The sequence below is a fragment of the Oryctolagus cuniculus genome, chromosome 2 (genome assembly GCF_051225735.1).
Source record: "Oryctolagus cuniculus isolate XC-2025 breed Fujian yellow rabbit chromosome 2, ASM5122573v1, whole genome shotgun sequence".
Taxonomy (NCBI): Eukaryota; Metazoa; Chordata; class Mammalia; order Lagomorpha; family Leporidae; genus Oryctolagus; species Oryctolagus cuniculus.
Genome location: NC_142868.1, coordinates 173,514,488 through 173,540,689, shown reverse-complemented (window position 1 = coordinate 173,540,689; position 26,202 = coordinate 173,514,488). Strand labels below are relative to the sequence as shown.

The 26,202-nt window shown below is 36.3% G+C and overlaps 1 long non-coding RNA gene and 1 pseudogene across 2 annotated transcripts in view; one reads left to right on the top strand and one right to left on the bottom strand.

Moving 5' to 3' along the window:
• Positions 1-10,587, top strand: part of LOC103347703 (uncharacterized) — a 162,023-nt gene extending 151,436 nt beyond the window's left edge. For both annotated transcript variants that reach the window (XR_016230491.1, XR_016230496.1), the window contains 2 exons: positions 7,458-7,542; positions 10,514-10,587. This is a non-coding gene — a long non-coding RNA (uncharacterized LOC103347703). The remainder of the gene's footprint in view (positions 1-7,457; positions 7,543-10,513) is intronic.
• Positions 7,639-8,277, bottom strand: LOC100341673 (ADP-ribosylation factor-like protein 5A pseudogene; annotated as a pseudogene).
• Positions 10,588-26,202: the final 15,615 nt, after the last annotated feature.

Below are 26,202 nucleotides of genomic sequence, written 5' to 3'. Positions count from 1 at the left end.
GGGAAAGATCCTGAAAAGAGCAGCCTTTGGAAACTCCAGTGAGAAACAAAGATTACTGTTCCTTACTCAGATGTAACTTCTTGCGAATGTTTAATTGAATGTAACCATTTTCCCTGTCATTTAAGACTTCCTTTGGTTTGGACTGAATCAGCCAAATTAGGAAACATAAGAATCCTATTGGAGATGTTGGATCACTTAGAACCCTAGGAAGGACCCTCAGGAGAGAGGATTGGATGAATGAATTAGTCCCAAGTGAATGCAGGTTTGTCAACCTGAACAAAGCTCAGAGGGTAATAAGTTTTAATTTAGCAGGTTTAACATATATGTAAAAGGGAAAGAATTGGTGGAGATACGTGAACATAGATATGGCAGGAAAAAGATCATACAGATACAAATGGACACCAGAGGTCTTATCAAGGAGATTGACCGATATGTGAGATCCTTCACATATGGTTGTTAGGATAGCAGAGGTGGGATACAAGAGTGGAATGCTATGACAAGAAAATAAGAGCCTGACAGCTAGATGACCAAGAACACAGCATAATCTGACTTGACATAAAACTGAATTTATACTTGACTAATGCTTTTACTTTCTCTGCTTCCCAGCTAGCATTTTTCAGTGCAGGGGTAGAGGTTTAATAGAAAGGTAGTGCTTTAGTGGCCACATCTGCTAAGTTTAAAAGGAGCAAGGGACAAGGAGCCATGTGAACCATTAGTCAGCTTAATATGTCATTAGAATCAATCTTGGCTCCATGGCCTCTGTCATTTAAGTTAACGAATACATCATTAAAAGGGTCACCTTTCAGCCAGGAAATGGCAGATTATTGCCTTCCTGCCCCACCTCCCTGCTCTGTGTTCTCTTACTTGTTCTTACAAATTTAGTGCTGACACAAGAGGCATATATATACTTTCTTTTTTTTTTTTTGTGCCTCTAACATAGACTGTAGTTCAAAAGTTTATTTAAAAACAGTATTCAAACCATAATTAAGTATTTTACTATGTCAAACAAAATCATAGAAATTCTTCATTTAGAAAATATTTGTTAGGATGCTAACAAAATTTTTTATTATTCTATCTGCCAGATATTGAGACACAATAAATACTAACCTGCAGGGATGTTGTTTATAATGAATATTATTTTTGTTTACTATGTTAATGAAGTATATAAGGAATAATGAAATTAATGACCATAAAATTATATGCAACAGCTGTATATAGTTACAAATGGGGAATACAGGAAACAAGAGATTCAAACCAATAAATGATTAATACTTGGAAGAACCTAACGGAGGTTCAATAAGAAGAGACGACTTGGCTAACTCATTGAACTGACACTTGGCAAACTCAACATCCCTTCTTTGTGTGTGTATGTATGTGGGTGCACAATATTCATTTATACAACATATGCAAAAAGGGTGGTAAAATTTCAGAGCTCCAGGGGAAATTAGCCATTATCAAGGCCTCTTACCCTCTAATTTTGAGCATAAACCAGATCATTAAGTAGCATGACTTAGAATAAGATAATTTGGTAATATCAAAACCATTTTAGTAAAGACTACAGAAGTTTCTAGGAACAAGCTAATAGAAACCAGCCAGATCAACTGGTAGTTTATTGTATTATTTTGGGGAAAATGCTATTGCTAATGATTCTTTTTCTTCATCTTTATTGTGAAGTCTACTTGTTCTAATTTAAAAATGATCCTTAAGGAGACTTGGTGCGGGAAGAAGAGGAAAAAGAGAGTGGGCAGAGGTGTTAAAGATGAGGAGAGAATAATCAAAATAGCAAGTAGAAAGCTTCAAGGCAAACCTCAGAGCAACATAAAGGACAGGTTGACTGTGACTCCTTCATGGACACTGGGACTTCCATCTAGGAATAGTTTAATTTGTGTATCATCATAGAGAGGTCTGTCCTGGGAACTTATTGAGAAGCAGCTAATTTTGATTATATGATAATATTTTCTACTTGAAAAAGCATTTAACCCATATGGCTCTCTGCCAAGACTGCTTGGTGAAAAAGCCTCTATTGGAACAAAAAATAATTGACGCAAAGGCATACTGCTAACAATTCTCCTTTAGATTCTTATTGCTTTTCTGCTTTGCAATTAGACTGCAGCCCAGGAATAATACACACATATGCACTTACATACTTTCATTATTGCTTCTCTTTGTCACTGGTTCAAACTTTGATGTAAAGAAAAACAGAGGCCGGGCTGTGGCACAGCAGGTTAATGCCCTGGCCTGAGGTGCCAGCATCCCATATGGGCGCCAGTTCCAGACCTGGCTGCTCCACTTCCCATCCAGCTCTCTGCTATTGCCTAGGATAGTAGTGGAGGATGGCTTGAGTCCTTGGGCCCCTGCACCCGCATGGGAGACCTGGAAGAAACTCCTGGCTCCTGGCTTCGCATCATCGCAGTTCCGGCCATTGTGGCCAGTTGGGGAGTGAACCATCGGATAGAAGACCTCTCTGTCTCTACCTCTCCTCTCTCTGTGTAACTCTTTCAAGTAAAGTAAGTACATCTTTAAAAAAAAAAAAACAGATTTTTTTTACTCAGTGTGTAAAAACGATGACTTTTCTCTCAATTTCCTGCCAACTCTTTGACCCTAAATTTTGTAAAAGATGAAAAAGACAAAAATAAAAAAAAATTAATAAAATAAAAACTAACAAAATATACCCTGTGGCATGTTTAGAGGACTAATTCTCAACTTTGCACTAGAAAAGTCAGTTATTAAATACTTAAGTTTCAGCATATTTTTGGTCCAGAAAGTGGGAAAATGGTTGAAGACATATATTGGATAATGTCAAAGATTCTGCAGAACTAGCAGCAGTTTAAAGGAAACTCAGTAAGTGTATCAAATCCAAGTGGCACTTACCACCCAGTATTCACAAGCAGAACTGGACACAGGAATACAGTTTCCTGACTAACACAGAATTCAATGGAAGAATAATCCTTCAGTAATTCATGGTTAAAGGCAAAGCTTAACTGAAAAATTAACAAGTACAAAAACATAGTCCTATAGTACAAACTGCCTAGAGAGATAGGAAGAGGGGGCTAAAGAGAAGCTGAGAAGAAATGTTTAACATGATTAGCTGAACTTCAGAGGATGAGAAAACAGCTTTCACACAAGACAGTGGCATCTCATCCTTTGTGGTGGGGATGGAGGAGTAACCTGATAAAGCAAAGTGTGAATACCACAAAGCAGGTATTTCCTTCCCAGATAAGATTTGGAAGATAACATTCTGCCTGCTCATTTGGTAGTGCCTTAATTTTAGGAGGGTCAGAATACAAAATCCTGGATAGAAATGAAAAGGCTCAGGTATTTGTGCTTCAGGCTGTGGATCATCATTTCTAATTAATTTATTCTTCTATAATTCATTTTATAACAAATTATTGAGAACGTTCTTGAGCCACTTTTAACACCATAGGCTTTAGGCTGAATTATATCCCCCAAAACCATGTTTACTTATTTATTTATTTGACAGGTAGACTTATAGACAGTGAGAGAGAGAGAGAGAGAGAGAGAGAGAGAGAGAGAGAAAGGTCTTCCTTCTATTGGTTCACTCCCCAAATGGCCTGTATGGCTTGCACTGCACTGATCCAAAGCCAGGAGTCAGGTGCTTCCTCCTGGTCTCTCATGTGGGTACCGGGGCCCAAGCACTTGGGCCATCCTCCACTGCCCTTCCGGGCCACAGCAGAGAGGAGCAACCAGGACTAGAACCTGGTGCCAAAATCCATGTTTAACACTTGATCCCCAATGTGACTCTTTTTGGAGATAGGGTCTCTGTGAGGTAAAGAATATCCAATAAAGTTGTAAGGGTGGGACTCTGATGTGAAAGAACATGGGGTCTTGTAAGACTCTTATTTTTTCTTTCTGTCTCCCTCCCTCCCTCCTTCCCTCCCTCCCTCTCTGCCATGTGAGGATACAGTGAGAACATATCTGACTACAACACAGAAAAAGAATTCTTGCTAGAAAACTGAATCAGCCAGAATGTTGATTTTGGATTTCTAGCTTCCTAAACTATGCAAAATAAATGTCCGTTGTTTAAGCCATTCAGTTAATGGTATTTTGTTATGACAGAACAACCCAAGATACTATATATATATATATATACACACACACACACACATATATATACGTTTATTTTCTCTAGCACACATCTTTTAAGAATTATTAGCATCTACAATTTGCATGCCATTTCCTAGACCATGAGGACTAAAGATTACAGATTCTTGTCCTTGAGGAGCTTCTTTTCTGATAATGGAAAAGACATGCATATAAGTAAACACAGAGTTATAGATATCACAGGACAGTGATAGCGGCATGTTATTATCATTCATGCATTCAGATATTCAACCAATATTTATTGCGTATTTCTTATGTGATGGGTGCTTAGAAGGGTGCCAGTGATACAATGATGAAAATCCTCTGCCTTCATAGAGTATGTGTGATAGTGAAGGAACAGAGACAAAAATGTATAAGATCATGTTAAATATTTCAGAGCAGAATGAAGCAGGAAAGAAGTATAGGGAGTTTGCAAGGTTGGAAGTTCATATGAATGAGATTTACTATTTTAAATATAGTGGTGAGGTATGATTTCTCTTGCTAATGTGAAATTTTAGTAAAGACCTAATAGAATTGAGAAATAGAATATTGGGGATCAGAGCATATTGTATTTTGAAATATGGTCCTCCAAATTAATAATATTCCTTGGTGGAAATCTTAAGAAAATCATTTCTGGTCTGGACAGGCTTGTGATTACTTCCACCAATCAAATAGGGTGGAGGCCATATCATTCAAAGTCCAAAAGAAATCCCAAACATTTTCTTGGACTGTCCTTTGTGAGGGAATTCTGTAGCCATGTAGAATGTCCACCTGTTCTGAGACAACCATTCTGGAAAGACTGTATGTAGTTACGCTATTTTACAACCCCAGTTGATTTCCCAAATAGAAATATATTTATAATACAAATTGCCTAGACAAGGCCTTTCTGATTCACAACACCAATAACAAAGTAAGATGGTTGCTATTTTGTATCAATAAGATATTGGTAATTTGTGGGCAATAATGGTAACTGGAACAGGTGTACAAGAGAATTCCAGTAATAATTACTAGCAAGCAGCATCAATAATGCAGGAAAACTAGACCAAAATGAACAAAGGGGACGGTTGCCTGTGCATGTGCATAAGTGTGTGTGCATGTGTGTGTGTGTGTGTGTGATGAGGGATAGGATACGCATATCAAATAAGGTCCTTCTAGGCTATTCTACTTTTATTGTATAAAATTCAGTAGTACTGTTATACACCAATGGTGCATTATCTCAAAAAGAAAGGCAATCCTATTTGCAACAGCTACAAAAATAAATAAATTAACAAAATACCTATGAGTAAACTTAAAGAGGTGGAAAATCTCTACAGTGAAAAATATTGATGAAAGAAATTGAAAAGAAGATACAAAAATGGAAAGATATCCCATGTTCATAGACTGGAAGAATCAATATTGTGAAAATGTACATACTACACAAATTTTTTTTAACTTTTATTTAGTAAATATAAATTTCCGAAGCACAGTTTATGGATTACATTGGCTTTCCCCCCTATAACTTCCCTCCCACCCGCACCACTCCCATCTCCCGCTCCCTCTCCCATTCCATTCACATCAAGATTTATTTTCAATTCTCTTTATATACAGAAGATCAGTTTAGCATATATTAAGTAAAGATTTCAGCAGTTTGCACCCACATAGAAACACAAAGTGCAAAATACTGTTTGAGTACTACTTATAGCATTAATTCACATTGGACAACACATTAAGGACAGAGATCCTACAAGAGGAGTAGCTATACAGTGACTCCTATTGTTGACCTAACAATTTGACACACTTGTTTATGGCGTCAGTAATCTCCCCAGGCTCTAGTCATGAGTTTCCGAGGCTATGGAAGCCTTTTGAGTTTGCCGACTTCGATCTTATTTAGACAAGGTCATAGTCATAGTGGAAGTTCTCTCTTCCCTTCAGAGAAAGGTACCTCCTTCTTTGATGGCCTGTTCTTTCCACTGGGATCTCACGCACAGAGATCTTTCATTTAGGTCTTTTTTTTTTTTTTCCCAGAGTGTCTTCGCTTTCCATGCCTAAAATACTCTCATGGGCTATTCAGCCAGATCTGAATGCCTTAAGGGCTGATTCTGAGGCCAGAGTGCTGTTTAGGACATCCACCATTCTATGAGTCTGCTGTGTATCCCGCTTCCCATGTTGGATTGTTCTCTCCCTTTTTTATTCTATCAGTTAGTATTAGCAGACACTAGTCTTGTTTATGTGATACCTTTGACTCTTAGACCTATCATTATGATCAATTGTGAACAGAAATTGATCACTTGGACTAGTGAGATGGCATTGGTACATGCCACCATGATGGGATTGTATTGGAATCCCCTGGCACATTTTTAACTCCACCATTTGGGGCAAGTCCGATTGAGCATGTCCCAAATTGCACATCTCCTCCCTCTTTTATTCTACTCTTATATTTAACAGGGATCACTTTTCAGTTAACTTTAAACACCTAAGTATAATTGTGTGTGAATTACAGAATTCAACCAATAGTACTAACTAGAACAAAAAAAATACTAATAGGGATAAAGTATTAAATTGTACATCAACAGTCAGGACAAGGGCTGATCAATCAGTTTCTCATAGTGTCCATTTCACTTCACTAGTCAAAGTGTTCAGTTTCAGTTCATAATTGATCATAATGATAGGATTAGAGTCAAAGGGATCACATAAACAAGCCTACTGTCTCTCATGAGGGTGCAGGGCCCAAGGACCTGGGCCATCCTCCACTGCCTTCCCGGGCCACAGCAGAGAGCTGGACTGGAAGAGAAGGAACCAGGACTAGAACCTGGTGCCCATATGGGATGCCAGCGCTGCAGGCAGAGGATTAACCAAGTGAGCCACAGCACTGGCCCCCATTAGTAATGCTAAACCAAGAATTTGATAACGTATTCCACTTACTTGGATTATATATTTTCATATGTGGGATTGAGTTAGAAAAAGAGGTATACAGTATCAAGCTTTTGACTTTTCCTTTTTTTTTAAGAGCATCTCCATGATTTTGGGGTTGGTTGGTACAATACAGAGAACAAAGAGGAAACATACAAAATGGCACTTACCACCAATGCCAGTGCTCATCTCATTATGGTTATAAACAAGGACATTACTAATTTTTGTGTTACTTGCTTTTCTTCAGCATATAAACCAAAACCATTAACTTGACTTGAGGTATATACACAATACATACACAATATACTTTTCATAAGTGATGTTACATCTTAAAATAATAGCTGTGCTGATTTGTAGCTTGACTTAATGGAACAAGAAAATAACAACATTCAACTAGGGAGGGTTATATTGATACTAAAGCTCTTAAATGTTCAAAATGCATTCCTCTCCCTTTGTATTTACCACAGCCTACACAATATCCTGAGAGCATTCATTATGAGAAAAATGTCAATCACAGCTTTCATATCTTACTTTGGAAGGAATAATGAGAAGGTAAGTTGGAAAGTGAGACTTCATCTTTGTTTTCAAACAAGTTAGTCTGAATTTTCAACTATAGAAAAAGTTTAAATCAGTGTATTATAAATATATCTAAACCATAAAATTTTGCAGCTTTTGGGTAAAGTCCAGTACACCGTTTAAACAAAATCTGTAAAAAGAGCTCAGTAGAGAACATGGAATCTTAAATGATGACATCATCAGTTCAAGTTCTTGATGTAATCCCTCACCAGCAAGAGCACAGCAGGCCTGGATAGGCCCCTGGAGACTTTGATAGAAGTCAGCTTCAAAAACGGAGAGGATTCTGCTATAGTCATGCATTCTTTAAGTTAACATCTGTTTATTAGCAAAAATCAGCACATCTGTTTATTAGCAAAAATCAGCAATCCAGCTTTCTTAGGTCCACCTATGCTAACATTTTATAGAGTCCCTCTCTAGTTATGGAAATACTCTCTCCATTCTGTCCACTACAACTATTAGAAATTCTGTGTTAGTATGGTGTTCCAGGAAGAGTGAAGAGATTCTTGGCCACTGATATCCCACATTAAGATACATGTATTATTAATCACTAGCTCTTCTACATTACTTCGTACTGCAGGGTATGAATGCCCAACTTCATTCATAGGAAACTGGTGAAGGGTGGTAGTTCCCCCTGCATTATTGTGCCCAACAATTATATCTGTGCTTCTGGTGATTGAAAAGTCTCCATATCCTGGTGAATAGAATTTCCATTTTCCGCCAGCTTGGCCTCCCAGGGCTCTGGCTGAGCTGCACTCTAGTGCCTCCACCTCTGCTGCTGCTCCTGCAGTGGCCACTGGCCCACTTCCAGGGAACCAGAGGGAGGCTGAAGACCATGCAGTCCCACAGCACGTGAGGCCCTGCCACTGCCGCCTGGCTCGTGGACATTGCTGCTGCACCGTCTGTGATGAGCCTCAAGGGCCACCATCCTCCCAGAGTTCCTCCTGGCTGCTGCCCTGGTGTATTTTAAGGCTGCTTGGTGTGCTAAGTCCACTCTCCCCTCTTGCTCATTACATGCATAAACCATAGTCTTAAAAAGCACATTTTTAAAGCCTACATTTAATCAGTACTGTAGCAACAGACTTCCCATCAATCTTGCACTGTTAAGATCTTAGGAAGTCTTAACAAACTTCTAAAATAATAATGGTTAGCCACTCTTCTGTTTGCTTTCCATGAATTCATGTATTCAATCCATATGAATTCTTTAAAAGTAAGTACAGTTGTTATCTCTTATTGTGATGAGTAAACTAAGGGAAATGGTCTGAAGTACTTGTTCACTGCAAAATTGGTACCACCTCACTTGACCATTTCTCGATTGCATTTACATGTATCTATTTCATATTCTAGTCATAGTTACCCCAACTTGCTTTATGTCTGAAATGCCCTGTTAAAACTGTTGTACACTATTAAAACTGCTCTACTTATCACACACTGATGCTAAATGGATGGCATAATTACACAAGTATATCCATACCATAACTGATAGTTGCTTCTTAAATGCACCTAAAATAATGAACAGAGTAAGAAAGGAATTGAAATTTTTTATAAATCATAAAGATATTTAGAAATATTAGTAAAAATGTATTGTCTTTAAAAGACAATTATATGTTATATAATAACACACACTGTGATATATATGTAAAATTTAATCATTGATTATGAATGAAAAATACATGATATATACAATCATTTGTTAAACACAACTTGTCCTTCTCTCTGTAGTTTTTTGGCTTTTGTTCCATAGCCTAATTGACTTTCTGTCCACACCTGTGTAGGTAAGTGGACAGTTAATTATTGGGTTTTCTGATATTGGTCTTTGTGTTACTTTAAAGATATTGCTCTATTCTGCAAAGGCTTATGAGCAGTCTCTTAACTCTCTCCAAAGAGAAGATAACCTCAAGAAAGAATTCTTGATTCTATAATTTTCCTGAGCAATGATCGTGGTTACATTCATAAAACCTCCTATCTCCCTCCACAATCATCTACACTTCCATCATTTAATTTAATATCCTCAATGGTGCTGTGAGGGATTCAGGGACAATTTTATTGTCTACATTTAACCTAGTAGAAAATTGAAGTAACTGACATACACACAGATAAGGAGCTGATCTGGGACTTGTATGCAAGTGAACTGACTTAAAACATATGGAAAAGATGAACCAGGGTCCGGACTATCTTTGCTTCCTAAATAAATGAATGAATAATAAACAAATAAATAAATAAAACAGCCTATCAATGGTGTTCAGAGCCTTGTAAGAGATTCCATAACTAGGCTCTGAAATTTTAAGATTTGTTACTGAAACTACTTTCGTTATCCTATCCATTATTTCACATTTGGCTAACCCCTCCATGGCTAAAACATACTTCTTGTGCTCTTGATTCTATCCTTTCAGGATTTCAATTTTGAAGCCTTTTGGATATATCCTATTTTGTCATCCTTATTGCTAAATTTTCATCCTTCCATCTGGAAAATTAATTATACATTTATAGGTAATATACCTATATTACCTATATTATAGGTAATATTATCTATACATTTATATGTAATAACTGCTTCATTTATCAATTGTTGGACTCATTATTTTTGTACCGTGTCTTTTTGACTCTCCTCTCAGAGGTATCCTACATAGGAACATTTGAGTCTACAGTAGCCACCCAGCCTACCCCACATAATGAGTACAGAACAGTGCTCAGTGTTAACTGGAAACTTGAGCTTACAAAATCATTTTATTTTTATATAGCATGGATGTTAAGTGTACAATATATAAATAACTTCCTATTTTTTATTTATTCAAGAGACAGAAAGAGATACAGATAGATGGAGAGGGAGAGCACCTGTCTACTGTTTCACTCTCTAAATGCTCCCGGGGCATGGGAGCAGTACCAGCCAAAGCTGAGAGCCCAGGTGGGAGGTGCCCAACTACTTCAGTCATTGCCTGTTGTTTCCTAGGATCTGCGCTGGCAAGAAGCTTGAGTCAAGAGCCACAGTTGGAATGTGAAGGCAGATACTCCAATATGGAAGGTAGGAGTCCTGATCTACAGTTTACATTAATCCTAATCTTACATTTAGGCCAAATGCCCAGCCCTAAATTACTTTCTTTAGCCAGAAGTTAGTCCAAGCAGTAACACCCTGGTGACATATAAATTGTATCAGAAATCTTAAAAACCTTAGTAAGTACCATATAATGGTCAGGTTACAAAGCCAAGGATATGGTACCACAGACAGAGGATTATGGAAATCCTGAACTTCGAAAGTAACAGAGAGAGAGAGAGAGCCAGAGAGCCAAGCAAGTTCATAATGGGAAGTCAAAAGCGTAGGGAGAGATCTGAGAAGTTGCCAGCAATGAGCCTTTCTAAAATTAACTATTTGCTTTGTTGCTATTGTTGAAAACTGCTAAGGACTAGATGAGAACTCATTAGTGTGATCTTACCATCATCTCTTTGGTATACTGTGTTACACCTCACACCCTATAGAAACCATATCCCTGATGTTGTTATTAGTTAATACCAAAGGAGAAATTATATGAACTGATACATATTAAATACATCTGGCACTAAGCCAATGATTATGAAGTAAATTGAAAGTATGTTACTGCAAAAATTAAAATAAAAATGGAAGGAGGGGGGAGAAAGGAAAGAAGGGAAGAAATATAATTATATTCTTATTGTTATCTATGAAATATACGAAATCTATTCTCTTTATATTAATAAATAAAAATGTATGTAACGTCTTAAAATAAAAGCTTACAGCCTGGCAGATTGAAACAGAATCCCAGATTTGACATTCACACAAAAAGAACTCAGTATATGTTAAAGTACAAAATAGTTTTCTTTAAAAGTAAAAACACACATTATTTCTTAGTATAGGAAATTGTGTCAACATTTTTATTAGAAAAAATTGGTTTACAAAATGTGTATTGTTCATTATGTACTCTATTATAAATGTCTCCATGATTTTAAAATATCTTCCTAGCAATGCATGTAAGTGGCTTAAACACAGAAACCAAATGACACAATGGTGATATGTAGTTGTCATAGATATCTTCTATGACATATTTCTCTTGTTCTTTCTATGGTTGTAAACATTGAGGAATCACTCTTTACCATTTGAACAAAATACAAACCAAAATCAGAGAAAAACTGTCAAAAACTGTCACATGTAATATGCTGGCAGTATATTATAATGCAAAACACACTTATCATGTATTCAAGCATTTATTACAGAGGGTTTATGGCATTGAGAACAAAATAAATGCAAGATACTTTGCATTGCATCTATTTAATGTGTGTTATAATTTTATTATATGCATTGATTGTAAGAAATCATTCTTGCCTTAGAACCATTGCCTTTTTCTCTGATTCCAGGAAAGTTAAAGCATGAAAAAAACTGTCTCATTATATTATGAATAGAATGTCAAACATGCCTACATTTTTCCTTGACCATGACTATTCACTGGGGTGTAACTATAATTAGATCTGCGTAAAATACTCCTAATTGGGATAAAACATCACACAGACAATTAAAGAGCATGCAATTACCTACACATATAATAGATGTTTTCAGAGGTACAGAAAACGTTTCAGATTCCTTTCCATGTCCTCTAACTGTGGGACTGTGGCTGTTGTGGCTACAAGCCTTGTTTTAACTCGTGTTCATTTGTGGGACCCAGAGGGTCCTAATTGTATTCTTCTCATTCAGTCTGATAACCACCAGTCCACAATCTGCAAATAAGATTGCACTTGATCTATGAGATCTGGATAAGGATCCCGCTGCATCATGCATCTCTGAGATTGTTTCCATTACTTCTATAAGTCCCATGGACACCTATGCTTACCTCTAATGTGGGGGGAAGGCCCTACCTTAATTCCCTTACTCCAGGATCCGCTAGTGCACAACCCCCCAGTATAATATTCAGTTACCATATGGGACTGGAGTAAGTACACTCTGAGTGTCGTAGCTCTGGGACTATGACTATTGGGGTGATACTCCACAGGTTCACCTGAGTATTCTGTATAAGGACCTCACTGCATCCTGCAGCTCTCAGTCTGACAGTTTGTTTCACAATACCTAGGCACATCTGTGCTCTCCCCTGGGCCCCAAATATGGTCCTATCTGCTTTCCACTTATCCTGGTCTGCATATGCTAGTGCACAATCTCTGGAATAATCTGTGATCAAATTGCAGGACATATGAGTGGTGAAAGTGGACATCCTTGTCTTGTTCCAGATCTGATGGGAAATGCTTTCAGCTTTTCCCGCTTCTATAGGATATTGGCTATTGTTTTGTCATATATAGCCTTTATAATGTTGAAGTATATTCCCTTTATTCCTAATTTGTGGAGGATTTTTATCATGAAGGGTTGCTGAATCTTATGAAATGCTTTCTCTACTGTGATGATCATATGGTTTTTATGCCTCATTATTTTGATGTGATTTGTGATGTTTATTGACTTGTGAATGTTGAATCATTTTTGCATCTTAGGTAAATCCCACTTGATCATGATATATGATCTTTTTGATGTAGTATTTCATTTGGTTCACTTTTGTATCTGTGTTCATCAAGGGTATTGATCTGTAGCTTTCTGTTCGTGTTGTGTCTTTGTTGAGTTTTGATATCAGAGTGACACTGGCCTCAAAAAAAAAAAAAAGACTTTGACAGAGTTCCATCCTGTTCAATATTTCAGAATAGTTTGAAGTATTGCAGTTATTTCCTCTGTAAATATTTTGTAAAATTCAATAGTAAAGCCATCGGGTCTCAGACTTTTCCTTGATGGGAGACTTTTAATTATTGCAGCAATTTCATTGCTTGTTATTTTCTCTTGAAATGTTCTATATAATTTAATTTTATTTTATGGGTTTTATGTATCCAGGAATTTATCCATTGCTTGAAGGTTTTGCAATTTGTTAGCATAGAGTTGTTCATAATATTCATAGTAATTTCTTATGATCCTTTGTGTTTCAGTAGTCAAAGTTGTAATATTTTCTTTTTCGTCTTTAATTTTTTTTTTTTTTTTGCTTTGCTACTCTGGCCAAAAGCTTATCTACTTTGTTTATGTTCTCTAAAAATACTCAGGTTTTTTGATGATCTTTTATATTTTTCTTTGTTTGGGGTATGTTACCTGCCAAATCCTAAAGTCCTTGGACCGTGATGGCCCATGCCTTACAGTACACAGTCTCCAGCATAACCTACATGTAAAATATGGGGCCTGGGTAAGGTCTCCACTGTAGCAGTTCTGAGACTGATTATCTGCTCCATGAGGCCTGGAAACAACTACACTGCCCTGTGGAACCTGGGGAAGGCTATATCTCTATGCCAGGGCTGCAAATATACTGCTACCCAAACATATTTCCTAGAATAACCTACACTTTCAACAAAGGACCTGGGCAACTGTCCTACAGTTCTTCCATCACCTGAATCCAAGTTGTGGGACCTGGAAAAGAATATAATTGCATTCTACTGGTCTAGACACACACCAGCCAGTGAACAATCACCAGGATAACATTTATTCACCCCTTGGGACTTGGGCAAGTTCCCTTCATATCTCCCAGGTTGGAGATTAGGTCTTTTGTGATATAAGGCATAGAGTCATCCATACCAACCCAGCAAGACCTTGGAACTGCTCCATCCATATCACACAGTTCTAAGGACAGATATATTTGTGTCGTAAGCCCCAGCATCAATCAGGATTGCATGGTGGGGCAAAGTGACAGCACTTTTTGTATTCCACAGCAGCAGGAATATGGATACTGCCATAATAAACTCTAGAGTGATTCACATATACCTCTCTGAGGCCTGAAGACATACATCTTTGGAAACCTGTGTATACTTCAAAGTCATACTATTACCTCCACAAACTTAGTCAGACTAGACTAATGTGCTCTGAGACACACTATTGGCATTGATGGCAGCTGAAGAACTCACTTAGAATTTACATTTTTGGGCAACTCTGTCTAACAATAAGAAAGTCTTTTCAAATGAAAGATAATCTATAATGAAGAAGCAACTGTTATGCTAGATGTACAGACATCAAAGTAAGGATTTTGGAAACGTGAAGAAGCAAGGATGCAAGACATCTCCAAAGACAAACATTGGTTCTCCAGAAACAGATCCTGATTTGAAGGAAATCTATTTAGTACCTGAAAAAGAATTCAACATAATGATACCAAATAAACTAAATTTGATCCAGGACAATAAAAACAGACAATTTAAAGAAAAGAGATAAATAATGCATAATACAAATAAGAAATTCAACATTAATAGAAATCACTAAAAGAACTAATCAGAAATTTTAGAGCTGAAAATGTCTCCTTTACTACTTGTTGCATTTTTCATTTAGTGGAGGGCTAAGTTTGTGATTATAAAGTAAATTGAAAGTATGGCATTGCAAAAAATTAAAAGAAAAACAAGGGAAGGAGGAGGGAGGGTGAAAGTGAGGGAGGGTAGGATGGGAAGTATCATTATGTTTTTAAAACTGTGTATATGAAATACATCAAAATTGTTTATATAAATATAAAATAAGTTGAGAGATTCAGAAACTGAATGGAGTAAGTTAAAAAAAGGAATTTCTGATCTTGGGAACACGACTTTTGGTATAACTCAGAAATAAAGATAATGTAATTAAAACAAATGAAGAAAGCATCCAAGACATATATGATAACATTCAGTGAGCAAATATTTATAATATAAGGATACTTTAAGGGAAAGAAAAAGAACATTTTAGTGATATTTTAATATATATTAGTTGAGATGCCAGCATTGTTGTACAGTGGGTTAAGCTACCACTTGCAATGCTGGCATCCCATTTCAGAGTGTCAGCTTGAGTACCAACTACCCTACTTCCAATCCAGCTTTCTGCTAATGTGTCTGGGAAAGCAGGAGAAGATAGCTCAAGTACTTGGGCTCCTGCTACTCATGTGGGAGACCAGGATGGAGTTCCTGGTTCCTGGCTTTGAACTGGTCCATTTCTGTTTGTTGCATCAATTTGGGTAGTGAACAAGCAGATGGAGGAGATTTCTCTCTCCTTCCCACTACCCTTCATCTCTCCTTCTTGTTTTGTCACCCTAGTTTCAATTAAATAAATCTTTAAACAAGAAGAAACACTCATTGAAAACATCCCAAGTCTTGAAAGATATGGACATCCAGCTACAGGAGGCTCAAGAGACTCCAACCAGATTCAAACAAAAAAAGACCTTCATGATGTATTCTAGAATAATTGTCAAAAAATAAAGACAAGAAAAGAGTCCATAGGACACTGAGAGATAAAATTAAGTTAAATGCAAAAGACAACCCATTAGTCTAACAGCAGACTTCTTAGTTTAAACTTTACAGGCTAAAAGAGAATGGGAATCTATATTCAATACCTTGAAAGAGACAACTTCCAACCAAGAACACCATATCCAGCAAAGCTACACTTTAGAAGTGAAGGAGAAATAAAGTGTTTCACAGAAAGCAGAAACTGGGAATTTGTCACTAGCAGATCAGTCATACAAGAGGTCCTAAAAGTAGTCCTGCACTAGAAGTAAAATGACTGTAACATCCATCATGAAAGCACATGACAGCACAAAATTCACTAACAGAGAAGCTACTCAAAAGAGAAAGAAGAAAATCCAACATGATCATGACAGAAAGCTACAAACCACAAAGACAAATAATAAAAGAGGCAGAAAGAAGCAGAAAATATATAAAATAATTAGTAAGCAATTAATAAATAAAGTAGAAGTTGCTCCTTATTTACCATATTAACATTTAATATGAAAGGTTTAAATTCCTCACTCAACAAATATGTATGTCAACTGAATGGATTCAATAAGACCTGACTATAAGCTGTCTATGAGAAATTCACTTCACAGCTAAATATATACATGGACTGAAAATTAAGTCTGGAAAAAATATACCTTTCAAATAGAAATCCTTTGGATCTTTGAGCATATAAAACAGATAAACCAGACTTTCAATCAAACAGGGTAAAGAGAGAGAAAGAAGGAAATTACATACTGAGAAGAAGAATCATTCAGTAGGCAAATACATAAGCATAAATATATGTACCCAACATAAGACCACCCAAGTATATAAAACAAGTATTATTAAACCTAAAGGGGAGGCCGGCGCCGCGGCTCACTAGGCTAATCCTCCACCTTGCGGCGCCGGCACACCGGGTTCTAGTCCCGGTCGGGGCGCCGGATTCTGTCCCGGTTGCCCCTCTTCCAGGCCAGCTCTCTGCTATGGCCAGGGAGTGCAGTGGAGGATGGCCCAGGTGCTTGGGCCCTGCACCCCATGGGAGACCAGGAAAAGCACCTGGATCCTGGCTCCTGCCATCGGATCAGCGCGGTGCGCCGGCTGCAGCGGCGGCCATTGGAGGGTGAACCAACGGCAAAGGAAGACCTTTCTCTCTCTGTCTCTCTCTCTCACTGTCCACTCTGCCTGTCAAAAATAAAAAAAAATAAAAAAAAATAAAAAAAAAAAACCTAAAGGGAGAGATAGATTCCAATACAGTAATAGTGGGGGACTTCTATACTCCATTGTAATCAATGGACAAATAATGCAGACAGAAAATCAATAGAGATACATAAGAGTTAAGCCATACTGTGAAGTTAATGGGCCTAAAAGACATTTTCAGAACATTTTATCCAACAGTTAAATAATATGTACTTTTCTCATCAGCAACTGAGACTTTTTTTTTCAAGGTAGACCAAATTGTAGGTCAATATCAAGTTTCACCCACCACTCATCTCTGCTAATGGTGAGAGACATGGATGGAGTTCCAGGCTCCAGGCTCCAGCCTGGCCCAGCTCCAGCCCCAGCTGTACAATCATTTGAGAAGTAAACCAGCAGATAGAAGATCACTTACTCTCTTTCTCTTATTCTCTATCATTCTGTTTTTCAAATAAATACATTTTACAATACAAAAAAAATCAAGTTTCAGAAAGTTAAAATAGAATTGAAATCATACCATATATCTTTTCAGACCACAAAGGATTAAACTAGAAATCAATAAGAACAATAGAAAATTTACAAATAAATTGAAATTGAGTAACATGCTCAATGACCAATGCATCATTGAAAAAATTTAAAGGAAGTAAAAAAATTTTTTGAAATAAATGAAATTGTCACACTTTTCAAAATATATGAGATACAGATAAGGCAGTGTTAGGAGGAAAGTTTATAAGAATAAGTAAATAAATTAAAAATAAAAAGATCTCAAACACCCTAATGATGTACTTTGGGACTTAAAAAGCAAGAGCAAATCAAACCCAAAATTAGTAGGAGGTAAGAAATAATAAAAACCAGAGCAGTAATAAATGAAACTGGGGTTAGCACTGTTGCTCAGCAGGTTAAGCCACTACCTGTGATGCTGGCATCCTCTCTTAGAGCATGAATTCAAATTCTGGCAGCTCTGCTTCTGATCCAGCTGCCTGTTAATGTGCTTGGGAAATTAGTAGGAAAGTGGCCCAAGTACTTGTGCTCCTGCCACAAATGTGGAAAGCTCAGATGGAGTTCTAAGCTCCTGGCTTCATCCTGGACCAGCCCTGGCCATTACAGCCATTTGAGGATGGAAACTTTTATTTTTCTCTCTACCTCCTGTCTCTGTAAATCTGCCTTTAAAATAAATAAATAAAAAATAAATGAACTTGAAGTAAAAAATACAAAAGACAAATGAAATGAAAAGTTGTCTTTTAAAAAGATAATAAAAAGAGACAAACCTTTGGATAGACCAACAAGAAGAAACGGAGATTTTATTCAATTAAGTAAAATTACAGATGAAAAAGGAGACATTAAAACTTATGCTACATAAATACAAAAAATCATGAAAAACTACTATGAACAACTTTGTGCTAACACATTGGAAAACCTCAAGGAAATGGATAAATTTATAGGCAGACACAACACACCAATATAAAATCAAGAAGATACAGAGAGGGTAGCCTTGTGTTGCAGCAGGTTAACCCTCCACTTGCAACATCAGAATCGCATATGGGAGCATTGGTTTAAGTTCGGACTGCTCTGCTTCTAATCCAGCTCCCTGCTAATCAGCCTGAAAAAGCGCACAATAGTGGCCTAAGTATTTGGGTCCCTACCACTGACATGGAAGACTAGCATGGAGTTCTGGGTTCCTGGCTTTGGCCTGTCTATGCTCTGGCTCTTACAGCCTTCTGGGGAGTGAACCAATGGACAGATGATCTCTTTTCTTCTCTGTCTCTCCCTGTTTCTCTGCTGTTCCACTTTTCAAATAAATAAGTAGATAAATCTTAAAAAACAAGAATATAAGGAAATTCTAAACAGAACAATAACAAGTAGTGAGATTGAGGCAGTATTCAAAAATCTCCTATCAAAGAAAATTCCAAGATTGGATGGCCTTATGACTGAATTCTACAAAACCTGTAAGGAGGGACTAATTCTAATATCTCTCAAACTATTCCAAAATATTGAAAAGGATGGTAATTTGCCATACTCTTTTTATAAGGCCAACAGTAATCTGATAACAAAACTAAACAAAGATAAACACAAAAGAAACTTAGAGACAACTATCCCTGATGAACATAGAAGCAAAAATTCTCAACAAATTATTAGCAAACAGAATCCAACACTCCTTCAAAAAATGATACATTGTGATAAAGAGGGATTTATCCTGAGAATGAAAGGATGGTTTAACATTGAGAAATCAAAAAACATAATAAATCACAACAACAGAATAAAGACAAAAACCATATGATCATCTCAATAGATTCAGAAAAAGTCTCATAAAATTCAGCATCCTTTCATGATAAAAACTGTCAAAAAATTAGATATAGAACACAAATTCTTAAAGGTGATGATGGATATATATATATATATATGTATGTATGTATGTATTTTCACAGTTACAGTGCTGTTAAATACAGTTTAGAGTGTTAGCAAGAGAAATTAGGTAAGACATAGAAAAAAGTCACTATTATATCAAAATATTCATCCGTGCATATGATATGAATTTGCATGTGAAAAAACCTAAACACTCCATCAAAAAAGCTGTCAGAAATGATAAACTAATTCAGTAAAGTTGCAGGATCCAAAATCAACATACAAAAATCAGTACACCAGTGATGATCTTCCTGAAAATGAAATTAAGAAAGCAATCCCATTCACAGTAGCTACAAAAAAATAAACATTTAGGAATAATTGAAGAAAAGGAGTGATCTATCTATACAATGAACATTATAAGCATTGATTAAAGAAATAATCAGGAACATGAAATGAAAATACTTTCCTTGTTCACAGATTGAAAGAAATGTTATTGTTAAAATATTCATATTATGTAAATCAATCTATAGATTCAATGCAATCCCTATCAAATTAACAACGACATCCTTACAGAATTATAAAAAAATTAAAATTCATATGGAATCATTGAAGACGCAGTGTATTCAAAGTGAATCTGAGGGAAATAAATAGCTTTTGGAATCACAATAGCTGACTTCAAAGCACACTGCAAAGCTATAGTGATTAAAACATCATGATATCAGCATTTTTTTTTTGCTTTCAAACTTTTATTTAATGAATATAAATTTCCAAAGTACAGCTTATGGGTTACAATGGCTTCCCCCCCATAATGTCCATCCCACCCGCAACCCTCCCCTTTCCCACTACCTCTCCCCTTCCATTAACATCAAGATTCATTTTCAATTCTCTTTATATACAGAAGATCAGTTTAGCATACATTAAGTAAAGATTTCAACGGTTTGCTCCCACACAGAATCATAAAGTGAAAAATACTGTTTGAGTACTAGTTATAGCATTAAATCTCAATGTACAGCACACTAAGGACAGAGATCCTACATTAGGAGTAAGTGCACAGTGACTCCTGTTGTTGACTTAACAATTTGACACTCTTGTTTATGGCATCAGTAATCACCCTAGGCTCTTGTCATGAGCTGCCAAGGCTATGGAAGCCTTTTGAGTTCACCGACTCTGATCATATTTAGACAAGGTCGTAGTTAAAGTGGAAGTTCTCTCCTCCCTTCAGAGAAAGGTACCTCCTTCTTTGATGACCAATTGTCTGCAAATACTAGCTGATAGAATCAAAAAGGGAGAGAATGATCCAACATGGGAAGTGAGATACACAGCAGACCCATAGAATGGCAGACATCCTAAACAGCACTCTGGCCTCAGAATCAGCCCTAAAGGCATTCAGATCCAGCTGAAAAGCCCATGAGAGTATTTCAGGCATGGAAAGCCAAGACACTCTGGGAAAAAAAAAAAAAAAAAACTAAATGAAAGGTCTCCGCAAGTGAGATCCCAGTGGATATCAGCATTAACAATGCCATCTCACTAGTCCAAGTGATCAATTTCAGTTCACAATTGATCACACTGATATGTCTAAGAGTCAAAGGGATCACACAAACTAGACTAGTGTCTGCTAATACTAACTGATAGATGCAAAACGGGAGAGAACAATCCAACATGGGAAGTGGGATACACAGCAGACTCATAGAATGGCAGATGTCCTAAATAGCACTCTGACCTCAGAATCAGCCCTTAAGGCATGTGGATCCAGCTGAAAAGCCCATGAGAGTATTTTAGGCATGGAAAGCCAAGACACTCTGGGAAAAAAAAAAAAAAAAAGACCTAAATGAAAGATCTCTGCGAGTGAGATCCCAGTAGAAAGAACGGGGCCATCAAAGAAGGAGGTACCTTTCTCTGAAGGGAGGAGAGAACTTCCATTTTGACTATGACCCTGTCGGAATAAGATCAAAGTCAGTGAACCCAAAAGGCTTCTATAGCCTTGGCAACTCATGACTAGAGCCTAGGGAGATTACTGATGCCATAAACAAGAGTGTCAAATTGTTAAGTCAACAACAGGAGTCACTGTGTACTTTCTCCTCATGTAGGATCTCTGTCCTTAATGTGTTGTCCAATGTGAAGTAATGCTATAACTAGTACTGAAATAGTATTTTTATACTTTGTGTTTCTGTGTGGGTGCAAACTGATGAAATCTTTACTTAATATATACTGAATCGATCTTCTGTATATAAAGAGAATTGAAAATGAATCTTGATGTGAATGGAATGGGAGAGGGAGCAGGAGATAGGAGGGGTGTGAGTGGGAGAGAAATTTTGGGGGGGGGGAGCCAATGTAATCCATAAACTGTACTTTGGAAATTTATATTTACTAAATAAAAAAAAGAAAAAAAAAGAGAAAAAAGTAAAAAAATGATATCAGCATTAAACACTGACACATAGATCAATGAAACAGAATAAAAAACTCAGAAATTAATCCATGTACTTATAGTATATTGATTTTTTGAAAAAGATTCCAAAAACATACATTGAATAAAGGGTGATTTTTTTCAGTAAACATTGTTGGCAAAGCTGGATATACAAATGTAGAAGAATGAAATTTACAGCTACCTCTCACCTTATGCAAAAATCAACTCAAGAAGAATCAAAGTCCTAAATGAGACAGTTCAAATGATAAATTTTTTATAAGAAAACCATAGAGAAAGCATTTCAAGACATTGACATAGACATTCATTTTTGGATAAGATTCCAAAAATGCAGGCAACCAAAGCAAATCTAGAAAAACCAGGTTATATTAAACTTAGATGCTTCCACATATTAGAAACAATAGAATTAAAAGACATCCAGCAGAATGGGAGAAAATATTTGCAAGGTACTTTTCTGACAAAGGATTGATGTCTATAATATATCAGGAGCTAAAAAAAAAACCCTCAACAACAAAATAACCAATCCAGTTAAGAAATTGGCATAGGCCGTGACTAGACAGTTCTCAAAAGAAGACATATAAACGACTAACAAATATATGAAAAAGGGCTCAGTATCATTAGTAATAAGAGAAATATGAATCAAAACCATAAGTTACCACTTTATCCCACTTAATGTGGTTATTATCTAAAAGAAAGAAAATAACAAATGCCAGTGAGGATTTGGGATGAAGTAAATTTTATACTGTAGGTGGGAATGTAAACTGGTATAGTCACTATGGAAAATGGTATGGGAACTAAAAAAATAACTAGGAATAGAACTGCCAAATGATCCAGCAATCCCTCTAGTAGGTACAGATACAAAAGATATAAAATTGTTGTATCAAATAGGCACCTATTTGATGATATTTACTGTAGCACTGGTCACAATAGCTAAGATGTAGAATAAACTAAGATGTTCCTGCTCAAATGAACGAATTAAGGAAATGTATGTATACATGATGAAATATTATTTACCCATAAACATATAATCCTATCATTTGCATCAAAATTAATGAGACTGAAGACATAATGCTAAGTGAGATAAGCCAGACACAGTTAGACAAATACCACACATGTTCACCTTAAGATTCCTAAAGACAGCTATGCAACCATAAATGCGTTAGTAAATAGATGTGGAGAAACCAAGGAAAGGAGGAAATTTAAGTCTGTCCTTTAAAAGTCTGTTTTTTAGTAAGGAATTCTTGAGAACGTAGACTCACACAGAATATTTAGGAAATTTAAAAGGGTGGTTGTTGGAAATATTTATTTTAGATTTCTTAATAAATGAGTAATTATTAAGTCACATGCTCTATAAATACACATAGTGGGGTTAAGACAATAACATTTAGGTTTTTATTTCTGCTCAAGCATGCTTGTCATAAATAAAGATGACTAAGTACAATAAAGTACACAGCTCTGGTGCTGGAACCCTTGTGTAGACATGATAAGCAATTGATCCTAGTATTTAATGTGTTTTACATTACAGGGAGATGATTATGGAAATGGCAAAAAATGTAGGCCTATGCACTAGAAGTCTATATAAAGGGAACAGTTATCTCTGTTAACTATCGAACTCTTTCCTAAAATAAGACAGTTAAAATTCAGATCATTTATGCCAAGCGGGAAGTTATTCAGATTACTTCTGATGATCAAGAAACGTTGTAGGTTGTCATGATCTCACCAGAGAAACTACTTTTGTATTAATATAGTTGGCATAATACTGATGGCTTAGGTATTAGTAAAAGAAAACACTATTTTACAGCACTCAGTAATGAGGATGTTCCCCTGCTTACCAATTTAGTCTTTATGCTATGCTTTATAGAGGTTTGCATCCCTGCATTGTCCCCTGTTCTCATTTCACATCCCTTGAGCCAAATAAACAGAAAACTTTGCATTATTTTTTGATCATGCTTTGAGTTCTGAACAACTTCACTACTACCATTGTTCCTCCCTACCACTAATAGCAAAAGTTCCTGAGCCTGAATGCTTTTCCTTACACTAAGAATGGAAATAAGACAAGTAGAGTTCATAAAGATCAGATTTTTTCTTAATTTAACTTGAGGATATTCATTTAACCATGCTTTTCAAAGGCAAAACAATGCACAGGATATTGATTGAGTACCAAGTACTATGTATAGATGGTGTCTACCTAATGATGGGTCAGTTTTTCATTTTTCTACTTCATGTTGGTGTTAAAGTGATATGTGTTCAGTGGACATAGTACTTAGAATTTCGATATTCATGCACTAGTGATATACAATATGATAATCTCTTGTCATGGTATGTAGAGGTAGTGAACTATATCTCCCTATCACCTACTGACACTCTGTGGTGCACTGTGTTGCTAAGCTCCAATGTTTGGTAAGTTAGATACATTACATACATCTTGAAATTATGCTATTTTCAATTTACAGTGAATTTCTTATGGTTTAACCTTATCATGAGTCCAGGGGCATCTGTAAATTATAAGGCATTTTCTTAATTATTCTAACCATATCCACAGAGAGTTATATGAGAATATGTCAAAAATTAATGGAAATAAATAAAATAAACCAAAGCAACACATGGAAAGTATATATTATGATACTCTTAATGTGCACAGGGATCTCTGCCTACATGACTACAGCAATAGGTGATCAATGATTTTCAAGTTGGCATATTCCATTCTAGTTATCAAATGAACAAGGATTTATCTTTATGCACCAAAATAAATGTTTGGAAATGCTATTTTCCATGAACTTTTGAAGTACTCTTATATTATCATCTCCACTATTTTAACTGAGAAAACTGATTTTCAATGAAAAGAGTTAAATAAGTCAACTTATTTAACCCTAAAATAATTATCTGAAATTTGACTGAATTTATGAAAGTACTTAGATGATAAACACATTATCAGCTGTAAACACGCACACACACACACACACACATTGTAGGGTGTGGGTTTAGAGGAACGTGTTTATAAGCAGCATTTAGTGGGAAGGCTGGTCCTTAGGAGAACTAGGACAGTGAGAATCTGGATTTAATACCAATTCTATTCTCTATGTTTCCATACTATACTGAATCATAATTTGCCACTCCATTAAATGGTAGTTTGTGTGCGTCATTAACATAGACTCTATAGATAAACATTGCTTATGCGTGCAAAGTTATATGGCACCACAATTTTTGAGCTACATGGTCCTGGACAAATTAGTTGATGATGTTTTTCACTTTCATTTTCCTTATTTTTAAGATTAAAAATACAGTGATTGAGATGTTTAGTACAGTGGTTAAAATACCACTTGTGATGCCTGCCTCCCATATTGCAGTACCTGGGTTTGAATTCTGGCTCCACGTTCAATTTCAGTTTCCTGCTAATGTGTACCCTAGGAGGCAATAGGTAATGGCTCAAGTGCTTTGGTCCTTGTTATCCACAGGAGAGTTCCAGGCTCCACTTTTTAGCTTGGCCCAACCCCAGCTGCTGCACACATTTAGGGTGGTAAACTAGCAAATGGGAAATCTCTGTCTCTATATCTCTGCTTTTCAAATAAATAAAAATTGAGAAATAGGCATCTCTTTATAACTTATTGTGAGGATTAAGTTGGGTATATTCCTAAACTCCTTGAGTTCCTGTCCTGCAGAAAGCACATGATAAATGTGCGCTATAATCATTGGTAGTATTTATTTTTGTGGTACAGAAAGTGTCATTGCCTTTGCTTCCTGCTCAAAGGTGAATTCTCCTGGCAAATGTTTAATTCATTTAACTTTTTTTGCCTTAGCAATCATTGTTTCTGTTCACTGTTTTACAAATGCACAAGCATACTAGAGGCTTGGCTTACTTCTACTACACACACATTTGGTAAACACTCACATATTATTTACTGCTAAGCAGTGCCATGAATGCCCCTCAAAAATTTTGCAGTGGTAGATAGTTTATAAATTCTTTCAGCATAGTCAAAAGAATAAGAGATTTGGGGACATGTGTTGTTCAGATATTTGTTACGAGCTCCCTTTTATTTGAAATTTCTCTGACAACAGTTCCTTGTTCTATGTTGTGCTCCATAAATATGCATTCTGGTAACTGAGAATTAAAATTTTTATTTTGACCACACCCTAATTTGGCCATACTCACAGGTGAGTTATATACCCACCATCCTGTAACCAAAAGAAATGTCTTAACCTAAATCACTCACTGCTTTCAAACAACAGGGAACTCTACTTCCAGCAGAATAGATTTTTGACAAAATTTTCTTTGGAGAACAACTAGGGAAATTGGATTAAATGTAAACACATTGTTTGAGGAAATCATTAACCTATGAAAGTAGCACAAATGTGTTTGGATAATATGAAGAAGAGGACAGGCTGCCAAGGGAGATAAAAGTCTTTGTACCGCTCTCATCTTTGATGTGACTGCTGATTACTCA